The sequence below is a fragment of the Podarcis pityusensis genome (genome assembly GCF_964106645.2).
Source record: "Podarcis pityusensis genome assembly, chromosome: 11".
Lineage (NCBI taxonomy): Eukaryota > Metazoa > Chordata > Lepidosauria > Squamata > Lacertidae > Podarcis > Podarcis pityusensis.
Genome location: NC_138036.1, coordinates 28253521 through 28268563, shown reverse-complemented (window position 1 = coordinate 28268563; position 15043 = coordinate 28253521). Strand labels below are relative to the sequence as shown.

Here is a 15043-nt window from a genome sequence, read left to right as displayed (position 1 = left end):
AATATAATAAACTTATTAATTGGCAAATAGGTGATCTTTCATAGTACATCAGAAAACCACCACCTGAGGTGTGTGCCTCACTCTGCCAAATTGTAGGATTAGTCCCTGAGACTGTAGTTGATCAGAAACGCTAAGGACAGAGGGAAAGACATAACTTGCTGAAATGGAGTACAGAAAATGCCTGAAAGGTGGACCAAATCTAATATTTTGGGGGCTGTCTGCATTTACAGGTAATCCGATAGTTTGGTCGGGAAAACAATTATTATAAAAAACATTTCTAGGCAATTGCCTTTCTAGACAACTGATCTTAACTCCCATCTTCATGAGACTGCTGTTCAATATCTTTGTAAAAACTGCTAAGTCAAGTCATCAGGAGATTTGTAGTGTGGCGTCAAGCATATGTGAATGACACAGAACTTCCTGCTTTTCCTATTTCATCTAATTCTGGTCAGGTGGTGAAAATGCTGAACCAATGACTGGGGTTGGTAATTAAGTGTATAAGAAAAAGTGGAGGTTATGTTGGTGGTCAGTTTGGTTGTGTGGGCTGGTGGTATTCAAACCTATTCTGGATAGGGTTGCATTTCTAAAGAATGACATCTGTGGTTTGGGGATACTCCTAGATCCAACTCTCTCTTTAGAAGCGCAAGCAGCCTTTCAGCAGTTTTCCAAAGTGTTGCAAGTTGCTGTAAAGTACAGCAATATAGCAGCAAGATTGCTAACTAGGATCAGGTAGTGGGAAACTACCTTGTTTGTGCTTAAGCTAGGAATGCGGACCCTGTGTTGAATAATAAGCAGCTAGGGGAGAAGGAGGAGAGGATAGAGGTTGAAAAAAGAGCTGTAAGTGGTGGAGAGCCCTATTCCCATCCTCTGGTCCCTCTGGAAAGCTCAATAAAGCTGCTGTACCTGGAACTGGTTGTAGACAGTGCAGCTGAATGGGACACAGCCGTGGGCACCCACCTTGGGTCTGCCCATAAAAAGCAAGTCTCAAGTGAGAGACTAGGATGATGTCTGCTGTTTCCGGGAACTCTTCTCGTTGTGAGACTTTTCTGAGAGTGAGCTGAGAGTTTGTTTGGACCTTGGATGAGAACCTGGAGGAGGCTGAGAGGGAGAGTGTGTCAAAAGGAAAATGAACTGATACTGATTTATATATTTGTAGCTTTGTATTACTTCTTATATGTAAGTGCATATTTTTGTAATATTTTGTTTAAGTTGTCTGTTGCTTCAGTATTTTGTACACTGTGTAGAGATATTTTTAGTATATTAAGTGGTATAGAAATTAAATAATCAAAATGAATACTCAAATTACCATTGTCCATACTAGTTGGGTCTGATGGGAGTTGGAGTCCAACAACATCTGGCAAGTCACAGGTTTACCATCCCTGGTTTAAGCAGTTAATGTTGGCTCACTTCTAGCCCTGATTCAAAGTGCTGGTGTTTGATTGTAAAGCCATTGAGAATTGGGTTCCTGTAGGATCATTCTATAGCTACTGTACTTGCAGATGATCACTGTGCTTATTTTGTGTACATTTAAGCTGTAATTGAATGGTCACCAACTACACTTTTGCATGTCATTGACACTTGACTCCACTGTTTACGTTTTTTAACCCCCCCTATAATATATATATATATATATATATATATATATATATATATATATACACATACACATACCAACTGAGGATAGCATTTCATACATCTGAAGAAGTGGGATCTAGTTTATGAAAGCTTATGCTGTAATAAATATGTTAGCCTTTATGGTGTCACAGGGCTTTTTGTTGTTTCTGTTGCTTGCTTAGAGTAAGTTCTTATGTTTTAAGAGATGGAGAACAAGCCATTGTTATGCTGCTTGTTACCAGGAGGTACGGTATATGTTCAAATATACCAGCATAGCCTCATTTGAATGCCTGGTACCACCTCTCCCATTTCATCCTAAGACTATGATTAGATGTAGATTTCATGGCTTAAAAATCAAAGTTTTTCTTCCCACTGTGCATTACTGTTTTTCTGACAGAGATTGCAGTAGAGTATTGCACACTATTCTGTAATATTTTGGTAAGCCTGATAAAGGTATTGTTCTAATATGGATTTTGAATGCTCCCTATTATACTACTGCTTTATGAGGGCTTTTGTAGAGACTACATTGTAATCTTCTAGAATTTTAAAAAGCCACAAAGTTAAAAACACGCCTCCTTTGTTTTTCTCTTTAGGTCAATTTTGTATACTCTGCCAGCTCCAGTGATGAAGAACTAGGATAGATATCAACTAATTGCAAGGCTGTACTTCCATCCGTTACAAAGGAACAGGTATGTGTTATTAGCAGTGCAGTCAGACTAGCTTTACTTTGGAGCTAATAAAATCAAATCTGGTATAGATGGGCGATTTCTTGTTTGTTATTTTTGGCACCTGGAATGGTAATCTGAAATAGTTGAAATAACTCATCCAGTTTTGTTTTGGCTCAAAATTGTTCCATTTTTATTTATTTGTTATTTTTCACTATATCAGTACCTATTTTCTGTACTACATCTGGCACTATGGAGTTACAAGAATAGCGGATGCAATCCCAAGGAAACTAAGCATGTTCAAGTACTATAGAAATCAATGAAATGGAAAGGCATTAAATTTTCCCTGCATTGCACCTAGCTATTGCAATCCAGTGAAAAGTGGTTGCAGGTAGAGTTGTGATGGGAAAGGGTCTTTGCTCAGTAGTAGAATTCAGTTGTCCCTAACCCTCCAGTTTGCGGATGACTGTCTGACTGAACTTGGTGTGTACTGACACACTCCTCCATCAGGAGAGGATGCGGGATCCAAACCCAGCCTTTTACACACTGGACCTCATAGACTTTACATGATAACATAGAAACAGCCAAAGTTCTACTTTCCTTCACTTAAGATTTTGGCTTCAAATGCTTGGGACACATGATCAATTCACTTAAATTAACTATCTGACTAGGGTTTTCCCCTAGAGTCTTCTGGGGATGGTAGGCTCACACCCTTTCATTATCTGTCTCTAAGCATTCTCTCTGCTGTGGGGAAATCAATGGGGACTGTTTGTCATTATGTTTGGGGGGAAATCAAGCCACTTATATGGGGTCCTGGATTTGGAAGCGTGAATTTAGAAGCCTTTCTGCAGGCTCCTATCTTTGGAAATGCTGGCTCTGAATTCTTTTCAGATTTGTCAAAATAAGAATAAAAATATTTTCTGGTTTGGCTAGAAAACCATCACTTAGTTGGCTCAGCTTGGTTTCCCACCCCCTCTAGTATCTTCTGCAGTCCATCTGTTGAAATGTGAAGCCAAAATGCTTTAGAATTATGTTTTCATAGGGAATTCCTTGTTAATTAGTTATTTCTCTCTGCCATGTGTAGCACACTGATGATATCAGCTATTTTAAGTCCATAAAATGCAATCAGCTGCTCAAAAAGTTTTTTCTCTCTCCTAGGAATCATTTATTTTCTCTGGTTATAAACATGCTGCATTTGAACCTTGGCATGTTGATCATTTGAGCTGCCAGATCTGTTTGCAACACTAAGGTCAATATCCCTGCAACACTGCTGACATAAGAGTGGCATTGCCTTACTGTAGCTGGCAGTAAGCACAATCATTTGTGCAGAATCTTTGTCATTTTTTAAATAATATAATTTCCCACATCCATAATTCAGAATGAATGCTACATTGGAACATAATTTGGTTAAAAATGGCTCCCTTCAACTATCTGTTCTGCATTGACAACCATATTGCACCTCAAGAACAAGGGGCAGGCTTAAATGTATTTTATGTAAAAGTGCAATGATCACCTATTGATGGGGACATAGGAATGGGGTACTTTGAATCATCTCCATCCCCCAAATAAGTGACTGATACTGTGAAAGTGGGTGAAAGTACTGGCCATCTGATTAGCTTCGTGCACAAGTGGACTCGCCTTGCAGAATCCATTTCAATGTAAGAACATAAGGAGAGTCCCAATGGTACAATGTAGACCAGCATCCTGTTTCCAACAGTGGGTGGCTAAGATTCCCCTGAAAGTTGGCAAGCAGGACATACAAGCAAAAGCTTTCGCTTATTATTTAATCACAGTGTTTGGTATTCAGAGGTATACTGCCTCTAAACACAAAGCTTGTATTTAGCAAAAATGCACTATGTCTGGTTGGCTATTTCTAAGTATGCACTCCATTTTAGGACAGAAAGAAACATTTGTTTCTTGTTTCACCATCGGTGAAAATTTCTTCCTTTGTCTCTCATTTGAAAAATACATTAATATGTCAGTTCTTAAACCCTTTTTGTAAGAAATTGTTACTCATGCAGATCAGAACAGAAGCATTCAGTACAGTATTAGTATTAGTATTAGTATTAGTATTAGTATTAGTATTAGTATTAGTAGAAATAATGTGCCATCAATGTGCATGGCATTTTACAGAGTACAAGAGGATAGGTTCTTGCACTGAGGACCTAACAGTCTAATATTCATGTGATTAGGATCTAGTCACATGACCTAATGCTGGAAAATCAATTTTTCATAAGAATTATATATGAGAAAAAGGATTTGAGTGTTAAATCAGGGAATGAATTCTCACGGTTACCAAAGTGTGGTAAGTCACAATAGTAGAATGGGAATAAAGCTTATATATATTTTTAAACTGAAATTTTAAAAATTCTATAAGATAGAAGCCCAGGCATTAATTTTTTAGGCTGTTAGGTTGATGAAAATGGCTAATGTTGAATATACTGTTTGTAATCCTATTCCCTCCCACCCCAATTTATTAACATGTCATCATTTATACAACTTCAGACATCTGCATAACAGTAACAGTGTTTACAACTGTGTTTATAAGGGTACCTGAATTGGGATAGGAATAGCTAACAGATATATGTGCAGAGCTTTAATGATATGGTTAAGATTTACCAAAGTTTAAACAAATGGGATAGTGTTTTTCAGCAATCTCTTTTCTCATTTGTTCCTCCTTCAGCTGTATACTCTTTCTGCCTTTCCTTCATCTACTATTTACTTATATTCCTATTTTTTCAGTCTACTAGCTGTTCTGTCCCCTTTCTTCAGCTGTTCTGCCTATGAGTGCCCTGCCCCTTAGCTTTTCTTCTGATGAGTCATCTTCCCACTTTACAGTCCTCAGATTCCTTCCCCATGTCTCTTGTTTCAGCGAAACAGAGCTTCAGCTTCCAACACATAGGCTGGATTAATTCAATGAACAATTAAAACTTTCAGAAGCATTCTATGACATCACAGTTCAACCTATCACTAGTAGAGATTTCAAGATTACACAAAAAAACCCCCTGTATTATAGTACAGATGCAGCTGTATTACAAAACTTACCCTTAGGCCATGTTTGCCAAAACACAGACGCCTTAGGTTGCCTCTGATAAATATTCACACTCAGGAGAAAAAGAATTCCACAGTTGGGAAGCAACCATTTTGAGGATTTCCCCAAAAGACAGACCTGGCAAGTGGAGGAGCTTTGAGTGCTAGGCTACTCCTAAGCCCAAGGCAGTTCCTAACTGTGATCATAAAGCACAAAGATATAGAACAGCTGAAATGTGATTTCCCCTCAACTCCCAATGCACATGTTTATGATTTAAGTACAATTTGCTCCGCAAGGTCTAAATAGATCACAGTAGCAAGGGTTCCAAGGTTTCCATCCTTTAAGATTGAAACAGATGTTGGGCAGCACCTCTTAGATTCTATGGTGCTTCGTTGATACTCCTAAAAACATAATGGTTTGGATCATAAGAATTGCCAGTGGAGTTTTGCTTATAAAACAAGCCTTTCCCAATTCCTCTACCCATCTGTACCCCCTCACACACAAGGTTGAAAACACAAGTTTGTGTGCAGTTTGTTATTTAAATTATACTTTTCATTGAGTACACTTTAAAATTTTATAGCAAGTTACTCAGTATTTAATGATAAATGCATCCATTACCAAGTAAAAAGGCAGGTGTGGAACACCAACATTTGTGTTTTTAGGAGTACATGTTGCATGTTTCAGTTCCATGCCTTAACCTGTAGCACATACAGTGTTCCTGAGTGAATTTCATGGCTGAGGCAGGTTTTGAATCTCCCCTTTGTAAATCAACACATTCCCCAGTGCACCTTTCTGATTTCCCTTAGTACAATTATATATGCTTATTTTCAAGCATCATATGCAAGGTACTAGATTGAATCTATGGTTTAAAAGAAATATTTAGATGATGGGCTGAGAGGGGGATTATTTACCACAGCAGAGAATGTGAGCAGGGACAAGATTATGCTAGGAACATCACATTTTATTTTTTCCTCAAGACTGTGTAAGGTAGCTGGCACCCACAAAGGAATATTATAACACTTTGAACAAATCAATCCTGATTCTATTTTCTCTTTCTGTTGGTAAAACATTTTCTTTTTTTTACACATCCAAATAAAAATAAATATCGCCAGTAGGGGGAATAAATGTATAAAAAACAAACTCAAAAACATTTTTATGATATGAAAATGATTTGAACAGCATTAAGCAGTACATCTAAAATTCCTGGAGCATAAATGGGTTTACCACATATTTTCATATGAAGAAAATGTCAAATGGTGAGTATGTGTCTGAATTTAGATTTCTGGAAGCACTTGTAGCAGTAATTTACCCTTTCTGCACCATAATGCAATATATGGCTTTTATAGTGAGCTTGGGTTATTGTGTCACTTTCCTAGTTTTTCATTTCTGCTAGTAATGAAACTGAGGAAAGAATAATGAGTGAAAGAATGAAACCATCATGATTCTGTCATGGTTGTACGTTCCTTCTACTGTCTACAAAAAAAACCCTGAGAACTGGTTCTAGGCCTTCCTTGTAGGTTTGAGTTAACAATACATGGATAGCTCTAGTTTAAAATCTCCATCTGCTACATCTCAGTATATGGAGCAGCAGCTCTCCAGGGAGGGTTTCCTCTGAGGCTTCTTCTTTAAATTAAAGATTTCAAAGCTTTTAATGACACTAACATTTTCTTCTTACAACCTGATTTGTACCTCCACACACCTCAGTATGCTTATTTATTTCACCCATTTAGTCGCTGCCCAACAAAAGGCGCAAAAGAGAAGGGGAGGGAGCAGTAGGCGTAGGGTGGCATCATAAAGTGTCAGGAATCTGGAAATGGTCTGGTTTTGCCCACCTGTTAAAGGCTACTTCTGTAGTGGTTTAAGGTCCATTGTTCTGTTTGCAGGGAACTGGATGTTCTTCTGTGCTGGAGGACCAGCCTCATGCCTTTAGAGTAGTTTTCCATGGCTGCAGGTGTTGTGCTGTAGTGTTAGCATCCACACCAGAAGCGTATACTGTATCCCAGTAGCCACATGCCAGGACCTCAGTCCTTGACCATGTGAAATATAAAGAAGGGTGCCACTGTGAAGGTGCAGAGTGATTTTCTCTTTCATCACAGAGTAACTAGAGCTACCTCCTACATATATGGGTTTGAGGGTAGCATTTTTAGGTTTGAGGATGTGGCTTCCAAGCATACTTGAGCCCCGACACCTCTCTTTTTAGAAAGTAATTGTAGCAGCATTCACAGGCTGATCCCTGCAAGGTGTAAAAGAATTACAGTTAGCAGGAAACCCTGCAGTCTCAAGGCCTAAGTACACATTACAGATATGTGCAAGGATCCCTTGATGTATGCTTTGCCCTTTTTCTAAGCAAAGATAGCTTTGGGCCCGCGGGGGATGTTTAGAGAGTAGAGGTGTCGGGGGAGAGGGGGCACTTAACCTTTCCCAGCCCACTACTTCTCTGCTCCAAGTCACACCTTCAGCTGTTTTATCCCTCCTCTCCAAATCCATGGTGGCAATTTGGAGTAGAAGAACATTGGGCAGAAAAAATAATTACTTTCCTTTTCTCTTCCCATACCTGCTTTTTCTCTGCTTCAACCACTTGAAGCTGCTTCTACTTAGAAAAAGAGGCTGAGGGATTTGTTGCATGTAGACATCCAGCTATTTGTTGCATGTAGACGTACACCAAATCTTATCGCATATTGTTTATAAAGTAATATAATGAAAGTCACCCCAAACCCTTTAGTTTAAAGTGGTGCTTCCCATTCACTTTAGTTATACAGATATATCTGTAAACACCAGGAGGAGCACTGGTATGGACAAACTTGGTTATAATGTCAAAGGAAACAACAAAGATTTTTGAAATAAGGTTCCATGAGTTAGGTAGACTACAGCTATAATTCCTTGATATCAGTGGGACTGGTCTGTGGAAGTGGAAAATAGATCTGACCCACATGTAGAATTAACAAAAAGAATTGGCTGGGCACCTAGATTCAAAACATAGGGCTTTTCACACTCTTCAGCATGAGAGAGCCCCCAGCAGAGTTAAAAACACTTTCAGAGTTAACTAGCAGCATAGCATGGAATATAGGTTGTCAAACCCTTTTGTATATCCTGTTTGGTCTGCTTAGAGCTCTTGCAATGAACAGACTACATACTGTTAAGTAAATTTTAAAGCTTTACTTACTAAATCCAAAGGTCTGACTCATGCATTGTTCTATGCAGCAGCAAGAAGAACACAAGTAGATTATTCCTGGGTACAAATTACACAATACACAAAGTTCAGACATGTGGTCTGAACTTTGAGCAAGTTCAGACACATTTGTCCTGATGGATCACATGGTGAGAAGAGAGTGAGAGAAGGGAAGAGAAACAGCTTCACTTCCTCACAGAGGTAAGGGTGTGTGACCTAGCTGAGTCTAGGGTAGTGTTTCTCAAACTTGGGCCTCCAGCTGTTATTGGACTACAACTCCCATCATCCCTGACCACTGGTCCTGCTAGGTCTAGCAACAGACCTCTCTGGTCTTAAGCCCTTCATGCACTGAGTAGCATCTATGCATAGTTGTATTTGACTGCAGTTTCCCACAATTTTTGCTGTTATGTAGAAGCTAAGCAACAATTCCTGCAGTATGGGTGTAATGACTTGTGTGACATCGTGCCAGTGAAGCAATCAGTAAGCCCTTTGGTTCCCAAATTGGGGGGGCGGGGGCGGTGGTGGCAGAGATTTCATATTGCTTGTAGGGATGGGGGAGATTCAACTGATTGTTTCCCCAAACCTTTTAATGGTTCAGGGGAACTAGCACACTTACCTTGGATATAATAGTCATATATTTTGTCATTTTTGAAAACAAAAATTTATTAACAACCTGTGGCCAAGAGCATTGGCAGAGCCCTTGCTATCCAGGTCCCTTCCCCCAAGAAGCCCCTCTCTCAGGATACTAGTGTCACATAGCTCCACAACAGGCTGTTAACTACATACATACATCATTTTATTTGTATGACACTTTTCCACTTTTCTGGGACGCGGGTGGCGCTGTGGGTTAAACCACAGAGCCTAGGACTTGCTGATCGAAAGGTCGGCGGTTCGAATCCCCGCGATGGTGAGCTCCCGTTGCTCGGTCCCAGCTCCTGCCAACCTAGCAGTTTGAAAGCACCCCAAAGTGCAAGTAGATAAATAGGGACCACTCTCCAGCGGGAAGGTAAATGGCGTTTCCGTGTGCTGCGCTGGTGCTGCCTCGCCGGATGCGGCTTAGTCACGCTGGCCACGTGACCCGGAAGCTGTCTTTGGACAAGCGCCAGCTCCCGGCCTCTTGAGCGAGATGAGCGCACAACCCCAGAGTCTGTCACGACTGGACCTGATGGTCAGGGGTACCTTTACCTTTACCTTTTTTCCATACTTAAAATCATGCTCAAGGTGCCGTACAATGTGAAACAACCACATAATTCCAAACATAGCAAAAGTAGTTATAAACAACAAAACATCAAAAGTACATAACCCAAATTGAACAAATTCCACATAAATCATAACATGATCTAAAACGGGTTGGCAAGGCTTACTGGGCATGGGCCGGATCACTCCCGCGGAGATCCTCTGTGGGCTGGACCAGTGCAGCGCCGGAAATCACGTCTGTGGCGCTGGAAATTGCTTCTGCTCATTCCCAGACACTGAAAATTGTGCCTGTGCAGAAGCAATTTTTGGCGTCTGGGCATGCGCAAAAGTGATTTCCAGCGCTAAGGACATGCACAGATGTGATTTCCGGTGTCTGGGCATGCGCAGAAGCAATTTCTGGAGCTGCGGAAGAAAGTCCCCATGCCACACTGTGCCTGTTTAGCACAGCGCGTTGGGACATGCCAAGCGGGCGACTCAGTACGGGGGAGGCTCGTGGGCTGGTTAAACGGCCTCCATGGGCCACAGGTTGGGGACCCCTGATCTAAAATAAGGATACAATAACAGCAACAACCATAGAATAGAATCATAGAATCCTAGAATCATAGAGTTGGAAGAGACCACAAGGGCCATCGAGTCCAACCCCCTGCCAAGCAGGAAACACCATCAGAGCACTCCTGACATATGGTTGTCAAGCCTCTGCTTAAAGACCTCCAAAGAAGGAGACTCCACCACACTCCTTGGCAGCAAATTCCACTGTCGAACAGCTCTTACTGTCAGGAAGTTCTTCCTAATGTTTAGGTGGAATCTTCTTTCTTGTAGTTTGGATCCATTGCTCCGTGTCCGCTTCTCTGGAGCAGCAGAAAACAACCTTTCTCCCTCCTCTATGTGACATCCTTTTATATATTTGAACATGGCTATCATATCACCCCTTAACCTCCTCTTCTCCAGGCTAAACATGCCCAGCTCCCTTAGCCGTTCCTCATAAGGCATCGTTTCCAGGCCTTTGACCATTTTGGTTGCCCTCCTCTGGACACGTTCCAGTTTGTCAGTGTGCTTCGTGAACTGTGGTGCCCAGAACTGGACACAGTACTCCAGGTGAGGTCTGACCAGAGCAGAATACAGTGGCACTATTACTTCCCTTGATCTAGATGCTATACTCCTATTGATGCAGCCCAGAATTGCATTGACTTTTTTAGCTGCCGCGTCACACTGTTGGCTCATGTCAAGTTTGTGGTCAACCAAGACTCCTAGATCCTTTTCACATGTACTGCTCTCAAGCCAGGTGTCCCCCATCTTGTATTTGTGCCTCTCATTTTTTTTGCCCAAGTGCAATACTTTACATTTCTCCCTGTTAAAATTCATCTTGTTTGTTTTTGCCCAGTTCTCTAATCTGTCAAGGTCGTTTTGAAGTGTGATCCTGTCCTCTGGGGTGCTAGCCACCCCTCCCAGTTTGGTGTCATCTGCAAATTTGATCAGGATGCCCTTGAGTCCATCATCCAAGTCGTTGATAAAGATGTTGAATAAGACCGGGCCCAAGACAGAACCCTGTGGCACCCCACTAGTCACTCTTCTCCAGGATGAAGAGGAACCATTGATGAGCACCCTTTGGGTTCGGTCAGTCAGCCAGTTACAAATCCACTGAGTGGTAGCATAGTCAAGACCGCATTTTACCAGCTTCTTTACAAGAATATCATGGGGCACCTTGTCAAATGCCTTGCTGAAATCAAGGTAGGCTACATCCACTGCGTTCCCTTCATCTACCAGGCTTGTAATTCTGTCAAAAAACGAGATCAGGTTAGTCTGACATGACTTATTTTTCAGAAATCCATGCTGACTATTGGTGATCACAGCATTCCTTTCTAGGTGCTCACAGACTGTTTGCTTAATGATCTGCTCCAGAATCTTCCCTGGTATTGATGTCAGACTGACTGGGCGGTAATTATTTGGGTCCTCTCTTTTCCCCTTTTTGAAAATTGCCCTCCTCCAGTCTGCCGGGACTTCGCCTGTTCTCCAGGAATTCTCAAAGATGACTGCCAGTGGTTCTGAGATCACATCTGCCAATTCTTTTAATACTCTTGGATGCAGTTCATCTGGCCCTGGAGACTTGAATACATCTAAACTAGCCAAGTATTCTTGTACTATCTCCTTAGTTATTCTGGGCTGTGTTTCCTCTGCTGAATCATTTGCTCCAAATTCTTCAGGTCGGGCATTGTTTTCTTTATCGGAGAAGACTGAGGCAAAGAAGGCATTGAGGAGTTCAGCCCTTTCTGTGTCCCCTGTTTGCATTTCACCATCTTCTCCTCTGAGTGACCCCACTGTTTCTTTGTTCTTCCTTTTGCTACGAACATACCCATAAAAGCCTTTTTTGTTGCTTTTAACCTCTCTAGCAAGCCTGAGTTCATTCTGTGCTTTTCTGACTTTGTGTCTACACGTGCTGGCTATTTGTTTGAATTCCTCTTTGGTGGTTTCCCCCCTTTTCCAATTTTTGTACACATCCTTTTTTAATCTTAACTCAGTTAAAAGTTCTTTAGATAGCCACCCTGGCTTCTTTAGGCACCTTCCATGTTTCCGTCTCATTGGTATTGCCTGACGTTGTGTTTTAGTATCTCCCTCTTAACAAACTCCCAGCAATCATGAACTCCCTTTCCTTTTAGTATTACTGTCCATGGGATCTCACCCAGCACTTCCCTAAGTTTTATGAAGTCGGCTTTCTTAAAGTCAAGAAATTGAGTCCTAGTATGCTTGGCTGCTCCTTTCCGCTATATAGTAAACTTCAGAAGAGCATGATCACTCGCGCCTAATGATCCTTCCACTTCTACCCCACTAACCAGGTCATCAACATTGGTTAGGACCAGATCTAAAATGGCTGTTCCTCTTGTTGCTTCTCCCACTTTCTGGACAATGAAGTTGTCTGCAAGGCCAGTGAGGAATCTGTTTGACCTTATGCTCTTGGCTGAGTTTGACATCCAACAAATATCCGGGTAATTGAAGTCCCCCATTACTACTATCTCCCTTCCTTTTGCATGCTTGGCCATCTGTTCCAGGAAGGCATCATCTATGTCCTCCGTTTGGCTCGGGGATCTATAGTAAACTCCCACAATGAAGTCACTGTTATTCTTCTCTCCCTTAATTTTGACCCAAATGCTCTCACTTTGGCTTTGAGGTTCTAAATCTTGGATCTCTTCACAGGTATACACATCCCTGACATATAACGCCACTCCTCCTCCTTTCTTGTCTGGTCTGTTTCTCTGAAATAGATTGTATCCCTCCATTATTACATTCCAATCGTGGGACTTATCCCACCAGGTTTCAGTGATGCCTATTATGTCATATTTAGTTTGCTGTACCAAGAACTCAAGCTCATCTTGTTTATTTCCCATGCTTTGCGCATTAGTGTACAGACATTGAAGTCCATTAATCATTCCCCCGTGTCTCTTATTTAAGGATTTTTTCCTCCCACCACTAGGTTTGCGTGCTGTTTGCTCCATTTGGTCTATGACATTTGGATGATCACCTTCATCAACTGATAGACTCCTACCTTCAGGAGCACTGTCTCCCTCCCCCACATTAGTCAGTTTAAAGCCCTCCTGATGAGGTTTCTGAGATTTTTGGCAAAAACATTTCTCCCAACCGTTGTGAGGTGCAGCCCAAGGCTTGCCAGAAGTCCATATTCAAGAAACTGCAGTCCGTGATCTAAGAATCCAAACCGTTCCTGTTTACACCATTTGCGAAGCCAGCTGTTCACTTCCACTATTTTTCCCTCCCTCCCTGGGCCACGTCGTTCAACTGGGAGGACAGATGAGATGACAATTTGTGCATTTAATTGCTTCAATTTCCTGCCCAGAGCCTCGTAGTCTCTTTTGATCTTCTGGAGGCTATTGCTTGCAGTGTCATTGGTTCCCATATGAACCAAGAGGAAGGGGTATTTGTCAGTGGGTTTTATGATTCCTTGCAGTCGTTCAGTTACATCTTGGATCTTAGCCCCGGGGAGACAGCACACTTCCCGAGACATCTTGTCAGGCCCACAGATCACTGCTTCTGTTCCCCTCAGTAGGGAATCCCCTGTTACCACTACACGCCTCCTCTTAGGTTTGGTCGGGGTTCTTCCGTGAGCTGTCCGTTCCAAGGTCGCCTGCACATTCCCTGAGGACTGACTTTGCTGCTCGTCTTCATATACCTGATCGACTGTAATGAGGGAGAGATCCTCAAATGGAGTCTGCTCTTCGTCTTCCATGCTAGGGGAGAGGACCTCAAAGCGATTGTGTATTTCTAAACAATCAGAGCGAACCCTGGGCCTCCTACTTCTTTGAGTCACGTTTCTCCATATATCTGGCTCCTGTGTTGGTGAACTAGCCTCCTTCTCAGGGGAGTCCCCTGTCTCCTCCTTGGTGGAGACGGTGTGCTCTGTTGCTTCCAAGAAGAGCTCCAGCTCTCTAATTCTTTGGAGCGTAGCTACACGTTCCTCCAGTTGCTGGACTTTGTCTTCTAAGAGGGCAATCAACATGCAATTGCTGCAGGTAAAGCTGCCTGCAACCTTTGGCAAGATGGCAAACATTGCGCAGGAACCGCAGGCGACTGCAGCTGTTCCCTCCCCCTCCATCTTGAGAACGTGTCGTTGGGGGTGGCTACAGCGGTCCTCCATCATAAAAAGCGTGAAGACAGGACAAATAACTCCCCCCCCAAAAAACCTAGGTCTCCGCCAACAAACATTTGAGACTAGCTCTCCTAAATCTAAAAGATGGATTAAACTGCGCGCGCCACTAGGCGTGCGCTGCTGCCCTGCAAGCTCTGATAAGCTCCTCCCACAGCTAATCACCTGCCTCAACAGAAACCCTGCCCCCTCTGACCTTTGCACAGGGAGAGCAGCTAATCAGCCACAAAGAAACACACACACAAGAAAACCCTTTTTGCTCCTTCTTCAGCTGCTGCCCTACAAGCCTGTCCACCATAATCCCCTAAACCAGGAATAGGCAAACTCAGCCCTCCAGATGTTTTGGGACTACAACTCCCATCATCCCTAGCTAACAGGACCATTGGTCAGGGATGATGGCAGTTGTAGTCCCAAAACATCTGGAGGGCTGAGTTTGCCTATGCCTGGTGTACACCATTCTCACCCTCCTAATTTTGTCCTCACAACAATGTGGTGGATGAGGCTGAGAGAGAATGATGGACCTAAGGTCACCCAGTGAGCTTTCCTGGCTGAGGGGATTTGAACTTGGTATCCCAAGTCCTAGTCTAGCACACTAACCACTATAGCACACAGGCTTACATACTGCAGATCCTTATATGCAGCTGCATGTAAATGTTGTGCATGTTTTCCTGGAGGACACTGGGTTGCAGGCCCCAGAAGAGCTTAACCCTGGAACA

At 42.3% G+C, this 15043-nt stretch overlaps 2 long non-coding RNA genes across 10 annotated transcripts in view; one reads left to right on the top strand and one right to left on the bottom strand.

Moving 5' to 3' along the window:
• The window catches only part of LOC308458350, a 156579-nt gene that overhangs the window by 4917 nt on the left and 136619 nt on the right, over positions 1 to 15043 (top strand). For 7 of the 8 annotated variants that reach the window (XR_013977250.1, XR_013977251.1, XR_013977252.1 and 4 more), the window contains exon 2: positions 2208 to 2303. This is a non-coding gene — a long non-coding RNA (uncharacterized lncRNA). Of the gene's footprint in view, positions 1 to 2207; positions 2310 to 15043 lie in introns of all 8 variants that reach the window. The other variant, XR_013977255.1, reaches the window with a different exon arrangement.
• LOC308458506 overlaps positions 1 to 15043 on the bottom strand; it is a 42474-nt gene that overhangs the window by 10947 nt on the left and 16484 nt on the right. The gene's annotated exons all lie outside the window — the stretch shown is intronic.